Here is a 7,693-nt window from a genome sequence, read left to right as displayed (position 1 = left end):
AGTTACCCTCATGGTGGCGACACTTAGGACCTTAGCTGACTTTCTGGACTCTTCAAGGCTGAGCAGTAAGAGTCCTTGTGGCTTCTGCCTGGACCTCTTGGAACACGGACCCTGGCCCCCCCGTGAGCGGCCATGTTGTGAGGGAGCCCAGGGGAGCCACATGGAGGGACACGTGGGGAGGGGGCCACAACTGTCCCCCAACTGTCCCAGAATTCCTAGACTAGCCACGTGGCGGGAGGAAGCCAACTTAGGTTTTCCAGCCCCAACAGTCGCCATCTGGAGAGGAAACAAAGAGTTGGGGGTCGTTTTTCTGTTTGTTTGTTTTTAATGCAGCAATAGAGCACCAGAGCCATTTATTTAGAAGAGAAAAAGCTTGGAGGTTTTGCTAGCCTAAGCCACGCGGGCGGCTGATCGGCGGGAAGAATAGCATTCTCATGAGCTCATCTGAATCTCTAGCACATAAGGTTTAGGAAAAAGCGCTCATGATCATGAGCAGAAGCATAGCACATCTGTCCTATTGCCTCCCAGCCGTGTGGCCCCGAGCATGTGGCTTCGCTTTCCTGGACTTGGGAGAACTCATTAGTGAAATGGAAAAACATGGATGGGCGTGAATGAGACCCAAGCATTTGAGGCACTTAGCAGGTCGCCTGGCACATAGGCAATGCTCCGCAAACATTACTTGCCATTAGAACAGACCTCGTGGTCCCCATCTTTCCTGTCTGACGAAAGGAAACAATAATGCCTGGTCCACCCACCTGTCAGAATGGAAAGGATCAGAGGGTGTTCAGAGGGGCTCGGTGCCTCCGCTCCGAGATCCAGACCCTTTCTCTTCCAGCCCCAGCCCCAAAGGTGTCGTCAGAGTAGAGAGGCTCATGCTGAGCTCCAGGCTTAAGACCAGCACCAAGCGAATTAAGAAAGATCAGGAACTTGGGGCAGGATCTTCAGAATTGGGACATTTTCTAAGCGGAGCCCAAGAGTCATGGCTGGTGGAAACCTGGGCCCCTGCCCACCGCCCCACATCCGCAGCCCCCGTCCAGCCCTGATCTGGACCTGGCGTGCAGGGCTCCAAGCTGAGATTTCCATCAGAAACATGGCCCCACACACCAGAGCCACAGAGCTGGGCTTGGAAGGCATCCAGGCACGGGCGTCTCTGGCAGGACCGTCCTCTCTTAATGCCCAGCAAACCCTTCAGATGTGGCCTGTGGTTAAGACTGCTGGTCTGGGTCTTTTACCATTGAGACGCGCATGGGGGAGGGACAAGAAAGATTGGCCCCGAGTGGTTGTAGGACCTTCCGGTCCTTCCTGCCGGTCTCCCCTCTCAGGGGCACCAAGAGGTTAAATACTGTACTTGGTTATTATTTATTTTGTCCTGTTCTTCCGGCCTCAAGAAGGTAGGTGTCTTAGTTTATCCTTGAAGCAGGAGGAAATGGGATTGGAAATGGCCATCCATAGCCCATCACAGGATTACACCTCACGGTCTATTACTCACACTCATTGCCTTGGAAATTTCTTTTTTTTTAATAGTTTATTGTCAAATTGGTTTCCATATAACACCCAGTGCTTCTCCCCACAAGTGGCCCCCACCATGACCATCACCCCCTTCTCTCCCACCCCCTTCAGTCCATGGTTCGTTTTCAGTATTCAGTAGTCTCCCTTGATCTGTGTCCCTCACTCTCCCCTACTCTCTTTCCCCCTTCCTCTCCTCATGGTCCCATGCCAGGTCTCTCCTGTTAGACCTATGAATGCAAATTGCCTCGGTAATTTCCAGAGCACAGAAGGAAAAAAGTAGTTCCAAATGCCAATGGGGAATAATAGTAACAACGGTAGTAATAATAATGATTAATAATAATACTTGAGGAAGCCAGCCCTTCAGAAGCCAAGGACGAGGCCATATGCCAGGTGCTTCACACCCAGTGTCTCCCCTAAGCCTTCCTGAAGCCTTGTGATGTAGACAGTCTCACGAGTCCCATTTTACAGATGAGGAGACTGAGGTTCAGACAGGGGAAGTGATTTGGCCACGGTCACACAGCAATTTGAATCCAAGTCCCGGACCCCGAAGTTGAATATTCTACTGACAGCATTACATTTCTAGCTACAATCTGGGCCACATGCAACGAAAAAGAGGCATAAAGGTGGACACCAAGGGGCTGATGTTTGTAGAACATGCCAATGGCTCACGATGATGGTAGAGCAGAAAATCTGGAACTGACCCACCCAAACATAGCTTAGTGACTGGGGCACAGTGTGCAAGCACGGGTGCTTTGATCCGTTCGTCTGCAGTGGGGCCCTTCGGCTCTTCCCCAGGAGACACCAGGACCTGTCCTCCACCCCCTGAATGCGAGCTGACCATGTGACTTCCTTTAGGCAATAGAACTGTAGCCAATAGAATGCAGGAGAAGCAATTCTATGCCTTCTGAGCCAAGGCCCCAAGATGCATTGCAGTTTCTTCTCTTCCTCTTAGAACCCTCCACCCCCGAGCACTGTGGGGACAAGCCCCACAGAGCCGGCTGGGGAGACACCACATGGGGCACAGAGACACCAGCAGGAGGCATTGTAGACCAGCCCTCACGAACCTGCAGCCTGAGTGAACCCAGAGAGACCAGGAAACCGCCTGGTGGAGCCCCCCACAACCTACCGCCCTGCAGAATCACTAGCTCCGCAAACAGCTGTCTGAAACCTCCAAGTTAGCTGGTCCAGGGACAACACCTTTGGGCCACTATTTACGACATTTGCACAGATGCTTCTGTCCTGTGCTCAGTGGTCAAAGGACACCGTGATTCTCATCATCAAGGTGGGGACTCCAGTGGGTGGGAGCTCCGGGATCAGGTCTAGGAACACATTCACACAAAATAGCAAGAAAGGCCGTAGCAACAAAATACCTACTCTGTGCCAGCTATTGTGCAGGTGCTAACTCATCTAATCCTCACAACGCCCCTCTGTGGCTTGGACGTTTTACCAACCCCACTTCACAAATGAGAAACTGAGGAACAGAGAGGCTAAATAACTTGTCTAGAGTCGCACAGTAAGCAGGTAGTGCCGCTGGGAGTCTGGCTCTAGCGATTGCACTTTTAAAAGCCGGATCACGCTATGCTGCTCTGAGTAAGCCTGCGGCTTGCTCCAACTCATCGTGAACTTGGCAAGTGAGTTCATTTCTCTGGGACTAAATTTCCTCATCTGTATAATGGGGATAATAGTGTCTCCTTTATGGGGTCATTGAGAGATGAAATGAGATAGCGCAAGCACCCAGTGGCGTTTAGTAAATATCAGATATAATAATGACTAAATGCTTTATATGCATGCAAGTGTTTAATTACAGAAATAGTGCAGTAATAAGGGCGCTTGGGTGGCTCAGTCAGTTAAGCATCAGACTCTGGCTCAGGTCATGATCTCAGGTTTGTGAGTTCAAGCCCTGCATCAGGCTCTGTGCTGACAGCTTGGAGCCTGGAGCCTGCTTTGGATTCTGCGTCTCCGTCTCTCTCTGTCCCTCCCCTACTCATGCTCGCTCGCTCTCTCTAGCTCTCTCTCAAGAATAAATAAACATTAAAAATTATTTTAAAAAAGGAAATATTGTAGTAATGAATCACTAATTATTTTATCTATTGGTGCACTATAATCGCTATAATTACTGGTCGTGATGTTATTGGGAGTCATCAGATTCTAACTCATGTAATGACCATCCCCACCACTTTCACTGGTCTCAGTTTTGACTCTGCCTCTGTCACTGATTTTTCTTCAGATGCTCCAAATAGCCACTGAGTCCACAAAGTATGCTGACATCCTTCAACGTCTTAAGGAAGCAGAAAGGCAGAACCTAGCAGGACCTCAGCCTGACCTCTCTGTAGACCCGAAGCCTGTGTTCCTTCAGGCGTCCCTGACGTCCTCGGGTTCTGAGGAGTCTTTGGCCAAAACTGCAGAGATGGTGGCCACCATCAGCAGCCACATGAGGAGGTGTTGTAGGGCATTCTTGACCGCCAGGAGAAACTTGGGCAGTGAGACCCATGGATCCCGCTTCCGGGGCTGGGGGACTCAGACAGAGTGGCAGGAAGTCGACTAAACTTATGGTTTGCCCTCCTCCAGCAGCACAGAGATGGGCCTTCTGGGTCCTTCTGCAAGGAAGGACTTGCAGTCCAGCTGCAGGGAGGGAGGTCAGCAGATGGCCCCCCGCAGCCAGCCCCTTCAGGTCTCTCTCAGCTGCAGGGAGCCGCCTGGCTCAAGGTCATGCCCTTCCAGGGGCCCAGGAAGGAGGAATAAATGCCCAGCCAGTATGGCCCTGACACAGGACAACTGTGGCACAATATTCACTCCAGAACTCTCCGTCAAGCCAGCCAATGTTTGTAAGGTCCACACTGAAGATCGTCTTTCCTTCTGTCCAGTGCTGCTTTCACCTCTTCTTTCATGGGTGTTGATCCTTCATAAACATCCTGCTCCCCAAATGCTGCCTCAGCGTCTGCTTCCAGAAAACCCCACCTAGGACACAGATGCATAACTTCTTCCAATCTCCAACCCACCCAACTTCTTCCTACGCCAGGTCTTGCCAAACAAGCTATGGGCATTTCTTTTGACATCAGCACGCACCCCCAGCTGCTTGCCTGGGTGATTATCTCCATCTTGCACGTGCAGTGATTGTCCTTGTCATGAGTTGGTCATCACTTCCTTGGGTGATAGGGGCTAAGAATGGAAATGCTAGCAAGCCACCACCTTGAACTCCCTACACGGTCCTCCAGCAAGATGAGATCATCTCCATCCTACAGAGGAAGAAACTGAGGCTCGGAGAAGGGGGACAAATGAATTGCCCATTAAAGAATTCAAAGTCTAGTTTTCCAGCTTCAAAGATAAAGCTGAGTAGCTCGTGTGTCCATGTACATTTCTTCCAGAAGATCCACTTACTATATACTTTTTGGCTTAGAATCATGGGAAAGCGAGGGAGAGAAAGGCAGTGTAACTTGGTGGCTAAAGGTTCGACACTGGAGGGAGATGGCCTGCATTCAAACCCCATCTCCATAACACACAACTTCTGTGACACTGGTCTGCGATATAATCTCTCTGAGCCTCTGTCTTCTTGTCTATAGAATGGGAATGATGGTAGTTCCTACCTCAAAGTACAGTCGTGGGGATTAGGAACTTCATACATGCATTGAACTCAGAACGCTGCCAACCATATAGAAACCCTTCAGTAAAGGTTGGATCCAATTTTTAGAGACTAATTCATGGAGACCCACAATACCTGCAAATTCTCTGCCAACGAAAGGTGCTATGAATCCCAGTTGATGCATCAGTAGAGAAGGACTCCCTTACAGGCTTCTTATAAAGGTTAAGAAATAGTATATTCATAAGGTCATAGTATATTCATAACTTTTGTTATTTCCAATGCATGGACAGATTTGTCCCTTTAGTAGTGACTTGGCCTTGCAGATGAACAAAAAAACTTGTTTGTTTTGTTTTTGGCCAGAGCATTTACGACTCATCACGAAAATGTCGATTGTCCAGGGGTCAGCCTGGCCCTTAGATCTGAGTTAGAGGGGACCCAGCCCCAGCTCCCATGCTTTGAACTACCTTCCTTGAAACTTTTAAGTCCCCTCCGATGCCTGGGACCAGGCAGCTCTGCTGTCTGAGCAGAGTACTCTGAGTCTGGATGGGACCACATGGGTCCTGGTCCATGTTACTCCCCTTTGTGGTTCTCTGACCCCCTGACCCACACGTGAGACCCACCAGATGCCTTGAGGAGCTCTAAGACCTGTGCCTCTGGGGCTGTCACAGGGCCCCATGGCCAGCCCTAGCTCCAGGAGGGCAGTTTGGGGATACAGATCACTCCTGCGAGCCGGCGTGGTATTTCTTCCATGAACCTGCGCCACCCAAATGGTCCTCACATGTCGATTTCAGGCAACTCAAAGCATTTCATAGACAGGGCTCTGCAAAAAATATTTGTCCGAGTCCTCATACATATCCCGGGTGCAGCCCCACCTGTGGCTATCAGAATTTGTCCTTGTCAGTCGTATGTTCCTTTTCACATAAAGATACTTGTCTTTAATAAGATTCCCCGTGGGAAGAAAAACAAGTTGTTTTAAGGAACGCTGGTTGCTGGAGAAATCATTTCAAAACACGAAATAGACGCAACAGAAGTAGAATAAAGAAAATCGATTTTGGACGTGAGATGTGTGGAGACCTCTGATCTAGCACAATGCTTTATGCTACGGGTGGGGAAACTGAGCCCTGGCGTGTAGATCTTAATTGTCCAGCATCTCCCATGGTTATCTGGCCACATTCTACGCTTGTAGGAAGCTTGAGACTTGCCGACAAGCACGAGTAATTGATTGATCATAAAAGCAGTCACCCATGGCCTGAGACCGAGTTTACAACCCCGATGCTAATGGACCCCGGAGAGGCAGAGGGTGCTGGTAACGACTTTCCCCTCATCTCCTAAGGCTAATGGCTTTATGGAGGTCATAAACTACTGAGTATTCCAATGATGAGGGTGACCTCCCTTGGCCAAATGACCCACCTTACCTTGATTGACATGCAGCCTGACATTCCTTAGATGGGTAAGAACTAGGCTTTCTCTGGGCCTATGGCCTGAACCACCAGCGTCCACCAGACTCCACTGGGAATTTCCCAGATGTCTTGGAGAGCTGTCAGCCTTTGCTCACCCATCCTGACTCAAGGCAGGAAGAGTTCAAGCCGGCAGCTTCTAGAGCAAATACACAGCTTAGTCCAAACTCAGGTCTTGGATAATTACCCCACCTGTACACAGAACAGCTTGGAAGACATAGGAGGGGCCATTGGCCCCTTCTAGTTCTGAGACTATCATTCATTCACTCAGTCATTCACTCAGCTCATTTTAGTAAATGGGTCGGCCAGCCTCCAGCATGGTCCCCAATGATCCCTGCTGTCTAGACTGAATGCCCTTGTAGAGGACCCTCCCACCCTGAAAGAAATTGACCTAGGTGACCAGGAAAGTGTTGTAGAGATAACAGAGTGTGCCTTCTGAGGCTGGTTCATAGAGGATACTCCACCTTCCACTGCACCTCCTCTTTCGGATCACTTGTCTTGGGGAGACCACTTGTCTTGGGTGTTGTGAGAACACTCAAGCAGCCTTGTAGGAAATCCACCTCACAAGGCGTTGAGGCCCCTCCATGCCAACAGCAAGCATGCCTTCAGCCATGTGCGGAAACACCTTGGAAATGGAGCCTCCAGCCCCAGCCAAGCCTTCGGATGAGACCACGGCTCTCGCTGATGTTCTGACTGCAGTCTCATGAGAGACCCTGAGCCAACTCACCCAGCCAACCCACTTCCAGATTTTTGACCCTCAGAAACTGAGATGACAAATGTATACTGCCTTAAACTGCTAAACGTGGAGGTAATTAGTTCCACAGCAAATAACGACTGACACAACAAATGTCCCTTGTGCACCAGGCCCTGAAATAATGACTAGCATGCAAAAATGGACAAAGCAAATATTGCCTCTGCTTGTCCCCCGAGCTTATAGTCCAGAAGCAAATTTTATGAAGAGGGTACAGTTAGCCTGTCAGATCGAGACTGGATAGAAATTGGGGTCCACACAAAGAACTCACATCTTTTCAAGCTTCAATAGTAAATATTCTGCTACTATGTATTAAATACTGCATGGTTTGCCCAAGCTAAGATGAAACCACATCATGAATCAATAAGCATTTTGCATTTTCTTTCAATATCTACT

The 7,693-nt window shown here is 49.5% G+C and overlaps 1 pseudogene; it reads left to right on the top strand.

The window, feature by feature from the left end:
• Window positions 1-6,361: 6,361 nt before the first annotated feature.
• Window positions 6,362-7,693, top strand: part of LOC115277495 — a 2,999-nt pseudogene continuing 1,667 nt past the window's right edge.

Source organism: Suricata suricatta, chromosome 14 (assembly GCF_006229205.1).
Source record: "Suricata suricatta isolate VVHF042 chromosome 14, meerkat_22Aug2017_6uvM2_HiC, whole genome shotgun sequence".
Taxonomy (NCBI): Eukaryota; Metazoa; Chordata; class Mammalia; order Carnivora; family Herpestidae; genus Suricata; species Suricata suricatta.
This window is presented reverse-complemented; position numbering and strand designations above follow the sequence as displayed.